Source organism: Lissotriton helveticus, chromosome 5_1 (assembly GCF_964261635.1).
Source record: "Lissotriton helveticus chromosome 5_1, aLisHel1.1, whole genome shotgun sequence".
Taxonomy (NCBI): Eukaryota; Metazoa; Chordata; class Amphibia; order Caudata; family Salamandridae; genus Lissotriton; species Lissotriton helveticus.
Genome location: NC_136065.1, coordinates 1,918,018,742 through 1,918,035,923, shown reverse-complemented (window position 1 = coordinate 1,918,035,923; position 17,182 = coordinate 1,918,018,742). Strand labels below are relative to the sequence as shown.

General features: G+C 48.3%; 1 protein-coding gene across 1 annotated transcript in view; it reads right to left on the bottom strand.

Annotated features, from left to right (window-relative positions):
- Positions 1-17,182, bottom strand: part of KRT222 (keratin 222) — a 299,136-nt gene that overhangs the window by 80,347 nt on the left and 201,607 nt on the right. The gene's annotated exons all lie outside the window — the stretch shown is intronic.

Here is a 17,182-nt window from a genome sequence, read left to right as displayed (position 1 = left end):
CACAAAAATCGAACTTTTAATTTCTTAAAGACGAATGATAAGCTAGACTCTAGTGGATCACTTTGCCTTGTTTCTCCATGCTCTTTTTTATCGACTCATACAGTGCTTCAATTGAGGCCACCGATCGTCCATACCAGATTTCGTATAATGTACTCACGCTATTCGTACGATCTAGATATGGATACCAACTTAATTTATAGCTCCCAATTTAGAAATCTTTCAGCTTTAAAAAAGAAATCGGCTTTCAAAGTTGCTTTTTTATGTATATAGCCCTCAAACCAACTTCAGATCTGCAGCACAAGCTCTCATCGTGTCATACCTGGACAGTAGCAACTTCATTTTTTGTGGTCTTCTGAAGTCCTTCTTCACCCTCATAAAGCCATTTTCCCTGCAGCAACTCACCTCATCATTGGGGCAAAAAAGGTGATCGCATAACATCTAATCTGAAGGACTTTCGTTGGCTCCGCCTTAAAGGCACAATTGACTTTAAAATGGCCTGCAAGACACACAAAGTGCTATTCCTGGGCCTTCCTAGCAGCATGTCTTAGAAGACATGAGAGGCACCTGAGGGAAATCCAGCCTTCATTAGGAAATTCCATAAACCAGAAATGAAATGACAAAGACATCAGCATTCTCCTTCCAAACCCTAGAGAATCTGGAATCAACCACCCAAATACTTGAGAATAAGTTCTAATTTGTTTTCACATAGTCCACAAAACCCACTACTTCAGAACCTATGGGAGTCACTGCTAGCTAGTCTGCCAACCTGTCACTATACACCTTCCTGGTCTAATCTGTACTCCTGTATTCCTTGTATATATTATCTATTTGGTACCCGCAACCTTAATTGATAATTGTTACTGTACTTTCATGTTTCTTCTAAAGTAGTCCGATGGACCTGTAGGTAGGTCTGCACCAGATAAATTTACAAATAAAATGAAATGAAAAATTCCTTTACTTCGGACAGTTGCTTTGAAGTTGTGTAGTTGCTATCAATTTTGTGCAAGACTAGAACGTGATTGTCTTCCCTAGGCCCTTATTCTGTACAATCCATTTGAGAAGAAACCACAGTTGTTTAATCATAGCAGTAAACATTATTCGGACAAATTGGTTTCCTAAGGATAAACAACCTGGCACACTTTGTTGAAGTGCTGCAACTGAAGGTAAATCACAATAATTGGTTGCCATAAAGGCGACCTCTATTATAAGGGCTGTAGATTGTAAAGCCCTGATTTTTATTAGGTCTCGGCTAAGCGCGCGGAAGCGCGTCTCCGCCGAGAACCTATTGTCGGTGTGTGTGCTTTCCAGGAGAAAATCCTGCCGCGCGCATCGCCTTGGAGGCGATTTCAAACTGACACGCGCACAAGTACGAGCGCTGTTGCAAGTTTCTTGCAATGCGCGCAGCTCCACTACAACACACGCATGCGCACACACATAAACCCACACACATGGGCACACGCACGCACATACATACAGAGACACCCCCCCCCACATACACACATGCGCGCACACACACACAAGTGCACCGAGGCACCCCCCCGTCACCGTCGCACACATACATACACACACGAGCATACATACACACACACACACACGACTGCACCAAGCCCCCCCAGCCCTTTGGAACTTACCTGGCCAATCTCGGGGGACTCTGCTCTCAACACGCAGCGCGCAACCTCCTGCTGGCGGCCCCGGGGCTCTCCACCGCTCACAGGAGCCCCGGGCCGCGAGACGCATTGACTCCGCCTGCCTCCTCTTCCGGTCCGGACGCGGCCCCGCCCCCGTCACAGGCGACCTTGCCTGACTTCTGGTGCGGCCGCGGCGGGATTCCGGGGGCATTTTCTGACAACGTGCAAGTCTGCGGTTTGGAGATCGGTGATGGTGCAAGGCTGACCCACACCTCTGAGAGCGTCACACATCTTTGCCTCGGAGGGCCTGGGCCCAGGGCGGCTCGCTCTGGGGAGGGGCGATGCACAGGCGGCCCACAGGAGGCGCCACCGAGCCACAAAGGCAAGACAGGGCCTCTAAAAGGGAGGTGGGATGGCTGTCTCAGAGCAAAGCACACATAGAGCCACAGCAAGATTCGCCTTGTAAAGTGCTTTAAACGTATGACAAAAGCTCTTGAACATTCAAACAATGATTACAGAGCAAGTGAGAGCAGCGCATGTCATAAAGAAACGCGGAATTAAATGGTTAACTCGCCTCTGCTTTGCCTGCTACACAGAGTCTAGTCATCCCTTAAACTCAATGCACCCAACGCGACTCAAGAACTCCACATACCTCACAACAGGGGATTATCTACTCTTCCACTTACGAGCCACGTGGAACTCCTAGAAACCACAGTGCCCATCGGAAGTAAGGGATGGAGCAAGTAATTCCTCTCTCTCTGACCCGTGAACCTGACCCACAATCCTTAGAAGGCCTAATGCCTCTGAATGACCACGTACGTGTTTATGGCTATGTTGTATTACTCTGAGGGCTCCAGTGTTTGTGGCTCTGTATTTTCATATTTAGATGTGGCTCTGTATTTTGATATTTAGATCTCTATTTAGCCTTCTTTTTGTCATGTTCTTGCACTTTATACATATTTATTTTTAGGTAGGTGAAAAAAATAAGCTGCAATTAGTAGCTTTCTACATTTATTTAACTTTTAAATGTACACTTGTGTCAGTAGTGTTTTTAGTTTGCTACGTGGCCATATGCAATATATCAATATACTTTTGTGAAACCATTTACTTTGTATGTAGTACGTGTACACTTATACATTTGCAGCTATTTAAGCTTCATTAGAGAATCTCACATTTTCATTTTATTTAACTATGTGCTGTCAATATGCACAACTGTGTGCCTGGTTTATCCCTTTCTGCATGTGTCAATGAGTTAAAGTCAGCAAGGAAACGAAGTGGGTGGAGGGTACTGCTGGCCTGGTGGTGGCGGTTGTCAATTTGGGGTGGGCATGCTGGGCACGGAAGAAAGACGGGCTGGCAAGAGATGGGTGGAGAGGTGCGCAGCCTGCGGCGGTGGACAGGAACGTTTGTATAGAAGGCTTCTTGATATGTCCAGGCAAGATCGCACACTTTTTTTTTTTTTTTTTAAAGCTTTGACTGGTGCCAAAAACCCCGCTGGTAATGGTCTCCAGAAGGCACCACGCTCCAAAAGTGAAATCCGTATCCTAATACGAGCATACAAGAGGATTTGATCCCAGCCCCGTGCCCCTAATCCCCCAGACCAACAAATCTGTAGCAGAATACACAAATATAGTCTGCCTATCCTCATTCAGGAATTAATGTATGCTAATCCTGAGCCAAGAGTACTTGTGTGAGAGGTACACTGTAGCCGTCAAGAGCGCTCAGGGGCACCACTCCGGGGCACCACCACATCACTCGGGGACACCTCCACATCACTCAGGGACACCACCACATCACTCGGGGACACCACCACATCACTCAGGGACACCACCACATCACTCAGGGACACCACCACATCACTCGGGGACACCACCACATATCACTCGGGGACACCACCACTCATTACTCGGGGACACCACCACTCATCACTCGGGGACACCACCACTCATCACTCGGGGACACCACCACATCACTCGGGGCCACCACCACATCACTCAGGGCCACCACTCAGGGGCACCACCACATCACTCGGGGACACCACCGCATCACTAGGGAACACCACCGCATTACTCGGGTACACCACCGCATTACTCGGGGACACCACCACATCAGACGGGAACACCACCTCATCACTCTGAGACACCACCACATCACTCGGGACACCACCACATCACTCTGGGACACCACGAATAAAACAATTACAGTTAATTGTGTTTGTGCCTGGGTGTTTATGGATTTTATTGTCTATGGCCTGGCAGCCCCATTCCTAGAAGGAGATGGTGAATGGTCTTTTCTTTTTACACGTTATTTATGGTCTGGTGGACGTGGTACAGTTAGGCTTTTTTTATTTATTTATTAGTTTTCACTTTTATATGGCGCAAACTTTACCCGCAGGTATCAGAGTGCTTTAAATCAGCATGCTTCTAACAAGCAAGACTAGCACTCTATATGACTGCCAACGTTGCTTAGCATAAGCAACAGCTAACCATTCACAAACAATGTTTATATACCAATTGCAAATTAAAGAAAAAAAATTAATGCAAAGCATTGTCATTTACAATGCCAGTAACTCAAACTTTAATGCTGCGAGACCTATTGCATTGCAAATGCTTGTTCTTAACTCTGGCCTGAGGGGGTGTAACAACTTGGACTCAGGAGTACATATAATTTCCTCATTAATATACCTTTGAGAATTATTTTAAACAGTAACAATTGCTCTTATGAAATTCCATAATAGTGCAAACTGGAGATTCTCACAATAGACAGAAGTCTAATCCTTATTTAAAGTTAGGTGGATGTGGGACATTAAGTAAAAAGTGGTAGGTGTCCTGTGCGCCGCATTAAGAATGCATTAATGTCAAAGGTACGGTAAATAGTGTGGCCAGGACATCTCACAATTTTCGGCAGATGCCTCAATTGAGTTACTGGGTGAGGGGAGTGAAACCCTATTCAAGCAGCAACCACAATTTCTGGCAGGTTTAAGTCACAAGCAAAGCCCAAATTAACTTGTACTCAACCCTCTGGTAGCTTGGCACAAGCCGTCAGGCTTAACTTGGAGGCAATGTGTAAAGTATTTTTGCAGCACTTTATACAGTAATAAAGTGAAAAATGACACAAGAAAAATCCTACACCACTTTAGAAAAATAGAGTAACATGTAATCAATTATTTCAGACACAAATGACAAAAATCCAATCAGTAGAACAGGAACCAAGATAGGCGATTTCAAAGTTACAAGTAAAAATAGTGCCTAGAAGAACAGAGTGCCAACTATGATTATATGGATGCGCTGGACCAGGACACAGTTACAAGTTCATCTGACTGTGATGGAGTACAGGCTGGGAACAGGGACCAATTTGGATGTATGACATTACAACGCGTGCTTTTACATCACATGCCTTTACAACGTGGTTTTTACAACCCAAACCTTTACAACGCATAGCGCTTTGGGGTGCTGGATAGTGAATAGTTTAATTTACTATTCCAACTCCAGTCCCCGTGGACACTAGGGAAGGTGTTGGATAGTAAATTAAACTTATTACCTATCCTAGAGCGCCCCCCAGGGAAAAGTTGAGTTGTAAAGGATGTTTCCCGACCAATTTAGACTCGCTGAATAAAGTACCTTAAATCCTGGTTGCGAAGCGTTGCGAGACCCCAAGTCGAGGATGCGTCGCGCAGCAGCGGTTCTAAGGAAGCTGTGATGCAAAGTTCTGCATCGTCATCAAGGATGCCATCGACGAGGGTTTTGTGATACAAAATCCCACGTCAAGGATGTGTTGTGGAGCAGTGGTTCGGAGAGGCTGCGATGCGAAGTTTTGCGTCGTTGTCGAGGATGCAGTCGATGAGGGGCTTGTGATGCGAAGGCTTGCGTTGAGGAAGTGTTATGCAGCTAAACTTCTGAGGAGGCTGCAGCCTGTGATGCAAAATTCTGCATTGAAAATGCACAGTGCAACAGCAGTTCTGATGCGGCTGCAAGGAGATGATTCACGATGCAGCACCTTCAGGCCCACTTCCATGGGTCCAGGACTGGGGTGGCACCACTTGGTGACAAGACTCACAGCAGACTGAGTCCAGGAGATGGGTTCAAGTTGGTTGGAGTCTTTTTTCTCCCTGAGGTTCTGATCAGGAGGGCAGTCATCTAGCCCTTGGAGTCACTCTGGTGGTCCTGGGTTCAAGATGCAGGTCCAGTCCTTTTCAATCAGGCAGAAGGGTAGAATGCAGCAGGGCAACAGAGTAACAGTTTTTCTTGCAGAGCAGCGCAGCAGTCCCTCAGAGTCTTTCACAGGTCAAGTGGCATACTGCACATATGGGACTCTGGGTCCATTATTTATCAACACACACGGGGGCGAGAGGTCCAAGCTTTCCCTTCAGCCTCCCTTCTTCAACACACACACACTGGGAAGTGAAAGAGAAGACAGATGGACTAATCCATCCCTGGGAGCTGCTTGTCAATCAGCATTAGGAAATCCCAGTTGATGTTAATACTGCCCTCACACACTAGATAGTATCATGCTTCATTATGGGGAGCACATCAACATTATGGTGCAGACTAGTGTCAAATGATGGAGTAAATTTCTTTTTTCAAAAGCATATGAGGAAATTGAATCTATCCCTTTATCCCAACTGGGATCAGGATCCTCTCAACACAAAAAAGTGAATAAAACTACTTAGGCGAACATTCACTTAATCTTTGTTTTGAACCGCCCCTGGCACGATTCAAATAATTATCACTAGGGTGTACAGGGTTCTTAGTATCCATACCCCCTAAAGAATTGTGTTATTATATCTACATGTTTCAGCCTTCTCTGAGCCCCTAGGGGGTCGACAGGCATTCCTCAGGATTATGATCTCTTCTTTATAGGATCGATTTGGGAGGGCAAATTGCTAATTAATTATTTTAATTCATGCTTTTTAAAAGAAAAATTTTGCTCCATCATTTGACGTTGGTCTGTGTTATGATTTATATGAGTGCCCTATGATGAAGCATGAAGGCAGTATTAAAAACAAGTGGGATTTTCCAATGCTGATTGACAAACATCTTCCAGGGACGTATTAGTCCACCTGATTTCCCTTGCCCTTCCCATAGTGTGTGTGGTCCATTATTTATACCTGGTGCCCACTTTCAAGTAGGAGAAGTTTCTCGAGGCTTCCACCCCCAGAGGTGCTTGGAATTTCCTGACTACCTGCCCAGGCCCCAGCTTGTCTGGGGCACAAAAGACCAGTGTCAACCCCTTTGTGACTGTGTTCAGGCAGAGCCTTTGTGATATCAAAGTGTGGTAGGTGACAGCTCTCCTCCCTCATCAAGTTAGAAATGGCCCATCCAGCCACCACCTATTCCCCTATGTCTCACTGTTTGGGAGCAATTCACAAAGATCAACTGCCAGCTACACCTAGTCATGTGACCCAATGTACAGGCTGCAGGCACCATATGATTAGGACAAAAAAACGCCAACTTTCTAATAGTGGCATTTTCAGAATTGTGACTTAAAATCTGACTTTACAGTTCAGTAGGGTTCTAAATTTCAATTCGTAAGGCACCAAACTCAAATTCGAAACTGCTCCCAATTGAAAGTTAGCACTTATTTAATGTAATGGGGTAAACCAATGTTATCTATGTGAGAGGTATGCCTTGCAGTAGTAAGGAAATGTAAGAGTGTTTCACTACGAGGACATGTAAAATTTAAAAGTACATTCCAACTTTTTTAGATACTCTGCGCTTTGCCCTATTGGCTGTGTAGGCCCCATCATAGGGGTGACATATATATTTTAAAGGAAGGTTTTGGCCTGACAAAATGTTTAGTTTGACTCTTGAAATGGCAGTTTAAAACTGCACAAACAGGCTGCAACGGCAGGCCTGAGACACGTTTAAAAGGCTACTTAATGAGTGGTACAAGGAGGGCTGCAGGCCCATTAGTAGCATTTAATTTACAGGCCCTCAGTACATGTAGTACCACTTTACTAGTGGTTTTCAAGTTAAATGAGTGTGCCAATTTTGTGTGAGCCAAGACCTAAAAAACAGAAGTGGGGGGACTGACCAAGTTAGGCAGTATGCAAGTGACATCATGACGTGTGCCATCAAAGCACATGACGTCATGATGTGTGACATTCCATGTGGCATTACAGGAAGTGACCTCACTGGAAGTGACATCACAAGAAGTGACAACAGATACTAAGATCTCACACATATGTTGACCTGTCCCAGGACACCCCCCACGCCACGCGGCTCGCCAGCTGAGGCCACAGGTTCGCTCCCAGCCTCTGTGCCCCCTCTCTGCTGCTCGTCTGTCTTGACCGCTGTTGCCCTCATTTTTTTCGTGCTGTTTTTCCTAGTAACTCGTACCTTCTTCTGCCTGCTATAGTAATATTGTCTGTCTTGACCACTGTTGCCCCATTTTTTCGTGCTGCTCTCCTAGTATTTTGTATTTCTTTTACCTGCTACAATATATTTTGTCTGTATTGTACCCCGGTTGTGCCCCCTCCCCGCTCCCTGCTTCCCACCGATGCGCCCTCGCGGCCCCGCCCCCTTTTTTCCTTCTGTACCCATTGGCCGCCCCGCTCCCGCCTCTCAGCTGCTCCTCCCTCCCACTTGGCCTCATATGGAGCCCGCACGTACGCGCAGCGGGCGCGCCGATTGTGCACTGAAGGCGCGCCAAAGGCAAGCCCGTCTGCACCCGTCCGTGCCTGGACCGCGCCCAGCGCCAGAACCCCTGGTCCTCATCGATGCCTACGCACACGACTAACTTACGACGCCCTCACCCTCCACGCACTCAATGCCGGTCGGAACCCCGAATGCTACCGAGCCACCCCGAAACGCACCCACGGACCCTTCACCTGCCAAGCCTGCCAATTCACCTGCCTCCAAACCTGCACCGCACCCGCCACGCAGAGCCCCAGCAACAACCACCTCAAGTGCATCCTGCTCAACACCCGCTCCGTCCACAGGCACGCCGTCGAACTCTGGGACCTCCTCAACTCAACGTCACCAGACGTCGCCTTCCTCACAGAAACATGGATGAACGCCTCCTCAGCCCCAGACATCGCCATAGCCATCCCGGAGGGCTACAAGATCACCCGGAGGGACCGCGTCAACCAAACCGGAGGAGGCATCACCATCGTCCACAGAAACACCATCCGCGTCACGACCAACTCCGACGACACCCTCACCGCCGCCGAGCACCTTCACTTCCAGATTCACACCGACCCCAAGACCACCCTCAGAGGCACTCTCATCTACAGACCCCCGGGACCACGCACACAATTCAGCGAAGCCATCGCTGACTTTGTCAGTCCGCACGCCCTCACCTCCACAGACTACATCCTCCTAGGGGACCTTAACTTCCAAACTTCCACCTGGAGAACAACAAGGACTGCAACACCGCCGCCCTGCTGGATCACCTCGCCAACCTCGTACTCAAGCAACTGGTGAACACCCCCACCCACTACGCCGGCCACACGCTCGACCCCATCTTCTCCTCCAGCAAGCACATCTCCTTCAGCCACTCAACCGGACTACACTGGACAGATCACAGCTGCGTCCACTTCAGCTTCAGGAGAACCACGACCCACCACCACCCGCAACAGGTTCCCCGCAGAAGATGGAGTAAGATCACCGCTGACCAGCTCACCACCGCCCTCAGCCAGAACCCGCCCACCAACACGACGGACCCCAACGAAGCAGCCCGCAACCTCACACAGTGGCTCATCAACTATGCGACGAACTCGAACAACTGAAGAACCCTCCAAGCAGACCCGGCAGCAGGAAAGCCTCGTGGTTTACCAACGAACTCAAAAACTCCCAAAAAACCTGCCGCGCCCTTGAGAAAGCCTGGCGCCACGACCAGATAGCAGAACACATGACCGCTCTCAAGAACGCCACCCGCAAACACCACCAGCTGATCCGCATCACCTAGAAGACAACATTCAAAGAACATCTGGACAACAACACCCACAACAGCAAGGAACTCTTCAGCATCGTTAAAGAGCTCTCCAACCCCAGCGCCTGCAACAACAACATCACACCCTCGCAAGAGCTCTGCGACTCACTCGCCTCGTTCTTCCACAGCAAGATCGCCGACATACACAACAGCTTCGGCGCGCAGACCACGGACCCAACCACCAAACCAACGCCCCCCACCACCACCCTCTTCACCTGGACCCCAGTCAGCACTGAAGACACCACCCGCCTGATGAACTCCATCCACTCCGGCTCCCCTACCGACCCTTGCCCACACCACATCTTCAACAAAGCCGACTCCATCATCGCACCCCAACTCCGGAACATCATCAACAGCTCCTTCGCATCCGCCACCTTCCCGGAGAGTTGGAAACATGCCGAGCTCAGCGCCCTCCTCAAGAAACCCACCGCGGACCCCACGGACCTGAAGAACTTCCGCCCCATCTCGCTTCTCCCCTTTCCAGCCAAAGTCATCGAGAAGACCGTCAACAGACAACTCTCCGCCTTCCTCGAGACCAACGGATCCCTCGACCCCTCACAGTCCGGGTTCCGAGCAAACCACAGCACCGAGACCGCCCTCATCGCAGCCACCGACGACATCAGGTCCCTGCTCGACAACGGAGAAACTGCTGCCCTCATCCTCCTGGACCTCTCAGCAGCCTTCGACACTGTATGCCACCACACCCTGATACAGCGCCTCAGCAACACCGGAATCCAAGGAGCGGCCCTGGAGTGGATCATCTCGTTCCTCGACGGAAGAACCCAGAGGGTCCGCCTTCCCCCGTTCCGTTCCTCGGCCTCCGAAGTCATCTGTGGCGTTCCGCAAGGATCCTCACTCAGCCCCACCCTCTTCAACGTCTACATGAGCCCTCTCGCAGCCATCGCACGCCAACACAACCTCAACATCATCTCCTACGCCGACGACACCCAGCTGATCCTCTCCCTCACCAACGACCCCGCCACCGCCAAAGCCAACCTCCAGGAGGGAATGAAAGACGTCGCGGAATGGATGAAGCTCAGCCGGCGGAAATTGAACTCAGACAAGATGGAAGTCCTCATCCTCGGACCATCTCCTTCCGCCTGGGACGACTCCTGGTGGCCCCCTGCCCTGGGCACAGCACCGAAGCCAACGGACCACGCACGCAACCTGGGCTTCATCCTGGACTCCTCCCTCATGATGACCAAATAAGTCAACGCCGTCTCGTCATCCTGCTTCAACACCCTGCGCATGCTCCGAAAGATCTTCCGTTGGATCCCCACCGAAACCAGGAAGACGGTCACCCAGGCCCTCGTCACCAGCCGTCTTGACTACGGGAACCCCCTCTACGCCGGAACCACAGCCAAACTCCTGAAAAGACTCCAGCGCATTCAGAACGCCTCAGAACGACTCATCCTGGACATCCCTCGCCACAGCCACATCTCGGCCCACCTGAAAGGGGAAACATCACTTACAACGCAACTTTTACCACGCAATGCTTTTACATCGCAGCTTTTACAACGCATACCATTACAACGCATTGCGCTGGGGGGCGCTCTAGGATAGGGAATAGGTTAATTTACTATCCAATAACCTTCCCTAGTGTCCACGTGGACTGGAGTTGGAATAGTAAATTAAACTATTCACTATCCAGCACCCCAAAGCGATATGCGTTGTAATGGTATGCGTTGTAAAAACCGCGATGTAAAAGCATGCGTGGGCGTTGTAATGTCGTACATCCCCTGAAAGACCTGCACTGGCTCCCCGTCAACAAGAGGATCACGTTCAGACTCCTCACCCATGCACACAAGGCTCTCCACGACACGGGCCCGAAGTACCTCAACAGCCGACTCACATTCTACACACCCACCCGCCAGCTCCGTTCCGCCAGCCTTGCCCTCGCCTCCATCCCACGAATCCGCAAATCCACCGTCGGAGGAAGATCCTTCTCCTACCTAGCAGTCAAGACATGGAACTCCCTCCCCACTCACCTACGGCTGACCCTGGACCATCTCTCCTTCAGGAAACAACTCAAGACCTGGCTGTTCGAGCAGTAGCGACCCCCCCCCCCTCAGCGCGTTGAGACCCTAACGAGTGAGTAGCGCGCTATACAAATTCCATTGATTGATTGATTGATGTTTATCAGGTGCATCATGAGTACATTTAAGTGCACGTAACAAAGGAGATTTGGAGTCAAGGTTGTGCCAAAAAAGGGCGGCAATCCTGACGCAAACTCTGGGCCTCAACAAATAAAAAAATTAAAAACCCTACCACAAACAAATTGGCAACAAGGAAAAGCATGGTAATAGAAGTTCTGTTTGACTGGTTGCAAAGTCTGCATTTTAAAATATTTTATGGAGTTAAGGCATCTGCAGCAGAGGTGCCCAGTAAATCTCAGGGAATAATAAGAGGTGTGGAGGAGTGGCGCCGCGGCCAGGGTGACTGACACTGGAATCTGGGGATCACGGTTCGATCCCCGGCGGCAGATTAGCCCAGCACCATGTGACTCTGGGCAATAGCTTACTTAATCTTCCTGACGGCCCCCAGCGCCTGGAGATCCTTACGGGTGATTGTTTGCGCTTTACAAATGTGGATTATTATTATTATAATAATGGGAGATAACTTTGGAGCTTAACGCATTTGTTTGAGAGATCTGTGTTTTGTGTAGTCCCAAATTTGAATCAAAGTAGTCTAGAAGATTAATTTGTCCCCTGCTAAACATAATCACCCATTGTTCTGGGGTGGAGGGGGGTTGGACTAGGCAATTGGGGGCTGTTGAACCTCTATGTTGTTGCTACCTTCTTCGGGTTTATTATTCACTATATCGCAACACACATGGTGAGCATCTTATACAATGTTATGAGCATAAATGTACCACTTAATTACGCAATAGTGCTCTGATATGTGTTAACATGTGCCAACTGAAAATGCAATAAAATGTTTTTTTTAAAGTTGTCTCCTGCAAAGCATATCATGTAACATGCATATCACAGATTTTTATTTTATGTAGATATGTAAGTGGATTACTGCTTTGAACAGAGAGATCTTTTTGTTTTCGGCAGTCAATAAATGTTCATCCTTCTAGTAGACCACAGTGAGCTACAAAGGGTCTTTGACTCCTACAACTTATAACCCTGACTGTCTCATGTAGCACATCTTGTGCATCTCTTAAGTACCTGTGAAAATTTAACTAGCAGCGTGCTTTTGTTTCCTCGCTGTTGCATTTAAATTTGTGAGGTTCCGTGACCCCTCCAGCCCCATACTCAATCAAAAGGAGGCCTGTTGGCCCCTTAACTTCTGTCTTTATATGTGCCCAGGTAGAGGGGAAAAAAGCCCCTGCCTGCCGGCACGTTGCTGTCTGGAATGGAAAGCAGACAAAACATGTCCCAGTGTCTCAAAATTACACTGGGAAAAGTTCAACATATTTCTGTGAGGCCCAACTTCTAAGCAGGGTGGATGGCGTCCACCCGGTGAAAATAGTGGGTGGATCCCGTGTATCCGCGTGTACCCCAACTCGTGCCCTGGAGAAAAAGTTTCACTGGCTGGAATAGCCAGGCACGTCACATTGTCAAACTGTGGTATGGGAGCTGCATGGTTGCTTTGCTTCAGCACGTTTTGAGGACTTACAGCCAGATTCATCATCGGCATGTTTTGCGAGTCTGTAATAGCGAATAATAAGGAATCGCTATTACAGACTCGCAGCGATTCATGTAGGAATCGCAATATTTATTGCGATTCCTACAGTTTCCTTATTTGCGATTAGCTAATTGCTAATCGCAAATAAGGAATAACTCCCCATTCATTCCTATGGGCCTAAAGGCCCATAGGAATGAATGGGAAGACATATCAATGTGCGAATCGCTATTAGCGATTCGCATTTTGATTTTGCGATTTCAAGGGTGCAGGGGTGTCCAATGGACACCCTGTTGCACCCCTGAAATGACATTGGATGCTGGTGTTACGCACACACATGTCCTTGGGACATGTGTGTGTGTAACATACAACTTAGAAAAATGCACTTAAGTGCATTTTTCTAAGTTTCCGCTATTTACCACGAGGTTTGACTTCACGGTAAATAGCGGCCCAAATTTGCGAATTCGCAATTTTTAAATTTTTCATGAATTGCATTTAAGGAAGCTCAAATAGGGATTCCTTAAATGCAATTCCTTGCAAATTTGCGAATTCTATAATTGCGTTTTTTTGCATTTGGGATGATGAATCCCAAATGCAAAAATTGCGCTCGCAAAGGGCCAGATTCTCGGAATCTGGCCCTTTGCGAGCCGATTTCACTTTGATGAATCTAGCTGTTAGCTTCCGAATGCTCATGTGTAAATGTGTGGAAATTCCACTCTCTTTGTTTCAAATGGTTGCTCCGTGGTCTGTTTGCAGCATATATATTATATCGGTTATCTACAGATAACGTATGTCCTGTGGAGGAAAACATTGCAAGTTCTCCTGGTGAAAAAATACACCATCCGAAAGTGGCTTCATCAGAAACAACAGCCAGTTCCAAGATACAATTTTGTAGTTCCCAGTTTAGCATATATTCACAATTTACAGTGATAGATTGAATTCAATAAAAAATATATATTGTCACTTAATGAATTTTGGCCAACAGTGGAACGCGGCCGAGGTGGGAAGCGGCCGGGAGCGCCTTGCAGTCTGCGTATGACTCACTGCTTCTGCAGCGCTTGTCACCGCCACGCGGGGCACACCCTGGCTGGGGAGGGACGGCCTATTATTACTGCTGGGAATAAGATTTTTTTTTAGTACATCAAAAGCTGGGACCTGCGCCAGTACACACCCATGTAGTACTGATAATTTTCGCACGTATTATGTGCAAGCAAAGACTTGAAGTCACTGTTTATTAAATACGCCCATTATTACATTGAGCAAACAAGCCATCGCTGACCAGAAATGCGGACATCTTGCTGCGCCATTAAAATTGCCCACAAGATGGCAGCAGCGAACTAGAAAACGTTTGTCTCGCTTCACGGTGGCGAGATTCTGCCTCGATTGCGGCCCCTAACAGTGTTGTCTTGAGGAGTTTTAGGGCCCAGGCAAGTCATTTTTTCGGGGACTGCTGATAACGACCTTGCATTTTCTGCTAATTGTAGACTGAATGATGCCAAAGGAAACTTTCAGAAACTGGGTCACACAAAAACAGTTGAAAAAATATCTTTCTGGGCCCCACAAATCCAGTGACACTGGACAAAGAGAGACCGAGTCAAAGGTATAGGTGGCCTTAAAAACAAGCATTTGCAATGCAATAGGTCATTTGTGAGAGTTTGAGCTATTTGCATTGTAAATGACAATGCCTTTTATTTATGTGTTTTGAAATTCTGCAAGCGATGTGTAAACACGCACATTGTTCATGCAATAGGTCTCGCATTAGGACATTTTGAGCTATTGGTATTGTAAATGACAAATATTTTATTTATGTGTTGGTTTTGAAAATAGCAAAATTAATAGCTTTGTCATTTACAATGCCAATAGTTTTAACTTCCTCAAATATGACACCTATAGCATTTGTAATGCAATATTTGTTGTATTTACATGACATAGATGTATTAATATTACAAATAACAATGGCTTTTATTTTTTTTAATAATTAATACTTAAATAAAAGTTATTGTAATTTATAATGGTAATAGCTTAAACTTTTGTAAATAACTTTTGGGAAGATTATGTTCAGTGTATTTTATTGTGATGAACATCCAAGAATAGCAGTGAAATATTAACACCTTTTTATGACATTTGTAATAAAGCTTGAAACATTGAGAGAACATATTAGAACCAGTTGTTGTTGAATGGTTGCACAGAGTGATGCTGTGGCCTTCAGTGGTGCTGAGTGATGCTGTGGCCTTCAGTGGTGCTGAGTGATGCTGTGGCATTCAGTGGTGCTGAGTGATGCTGTGGCATTCAGTGGTGCTGTGGCATTGAGTGGTGCTGAGTGATGCTGTGGCGTTGAGTGATGCTGTGGCATTGAGTAATGCTGTGGCATTGAGTGATGCTGTGGCGTTGAGTGATGCTGTGGCGTTGAGTGATGCTGTAGCGTTGAGTGATGCTGTGGCGTTGAGTGATGCTGTGGCGTTGAGTGATGCTGTGGCGTTGAGTGATGCTGTGGCGTTGAGTGATGCTGTGGCGTTTAGGGGTGCTATGGCATTCAGTGGTGCGGAGTGATTCTGTGGTGCTGAGTGATGCTGTGGCATTCAGTGGTGCTGTGGCGTTGAGTGGTGCTAAGTGATGCTGTGGCATTGAGTGATGCTGTGGCATTGAGTAATGCTGTGATGTTGAATGATGCTGTGGCATTGAGTGATGCTGTGGCGTTGAGCGGTGCTGTGGCGTTGAGCGGTGCTGTGGCGTTGAGCGGTGCTGTGGCGTTGAGCGGTGCTGTGGCGTTGAGGGGTGCCGTGGCATTGAGGGGTGCTGTGGCGTTGAGCGGTGCTGTGGTGTTGAGCGTTCCTGTGGCGTTGAGCGTTCCTGTGGCGTTGAGTGATGCTGTAGCGTTGAGTGATGCTGTGGCGTTGAGTGATGCTGTTGCGTTGAGTGATGCTGTGGCATTGAGTGATGCTGTGGCGTTGAGTGATGGTGTGGTGCTGTGGCGTTGAGTGATGCTGTGGCATTGAGTGATGCTGTGGCATTGAGTGATGCTGTGGTGCTGTGGCGTTGAGTGGTGCTGTGGCGTTGAGTGGTGCTGTGGCGTTGAGGGGTGCTGTGGCGTTGAGGGGTGCTGTGGCGTTGAAGGGTGCTGAGTGATTATGTGGTGTTGAGTGGTGCTGTGGCGTTGAGTGGTGCTGTGGCGTTGAGTGGTGCTGTGGCGTTGAGTGGTGCTGAGTGATGCTGTGGCGTTGAGTCATGCTGTGGACAGATTGATGTTGTGGTGGCGACGAGTGATGTTGTGGTGGCGACGAGTGATGCTGTAGCGTTCAGTGATGCTGTGGTAGCGCATAGTGATGTTGTGGTGCCACTGAGTGATGTTGTGGTGCCCCTGAGTGATGTTGTGGTGCTCCTGTGTGATGTTGTGGTGCCCCTGTGTGATATTGTGGTGCCCCTGTGTGATGTTGTGGTGCCCCGGTGTGATGTTGTGGTGCCCCGGTGTGATGTTGTGGTGCCCAGGTGTGATGTTGTGGGGCCCCTGAGTGATGCTGTGGTGATGCGAGCGATAGAGTGAGGGCGATAGAGTGAGGGCGATAGAGTGAGGGCGATAGAGTGAGGGCGATAGAGTGAGGGCGATAGAGTGAGGGCGATAGATAGTGAGGGCGATAGATAGTGAGGGCGATAGATAGTGAGGGCGATAGATAGTGAGGGCGATAGATAGATAGAGGTGTAGAGAGAGATGTGGAGAGAGAGGGGTGTAGATAAAGAGGGGTGTAGAGAGAAAGGGGTGTAGAGAGAGAGGGGTGTAGAGAGAGAGGGTTGTAGAGAGAGGGGGGTGTAGAGAGAGGGGGTGTAGAGAGAGGGGGGTGTAGAGAGAGGGGGTGTAGAGAGAGGGGAGGTGTAGAGAGAGAGGGGTGTAGAGAGAGAGGGGTGTAGAGAGAGAGGGTGTAGAGAGAGGGGGTGTAGACAGAGAGGGGTGTAGACAGAGAGAGGTGTAGACAGAGACGGGTGTAGAGAGAGAGAGA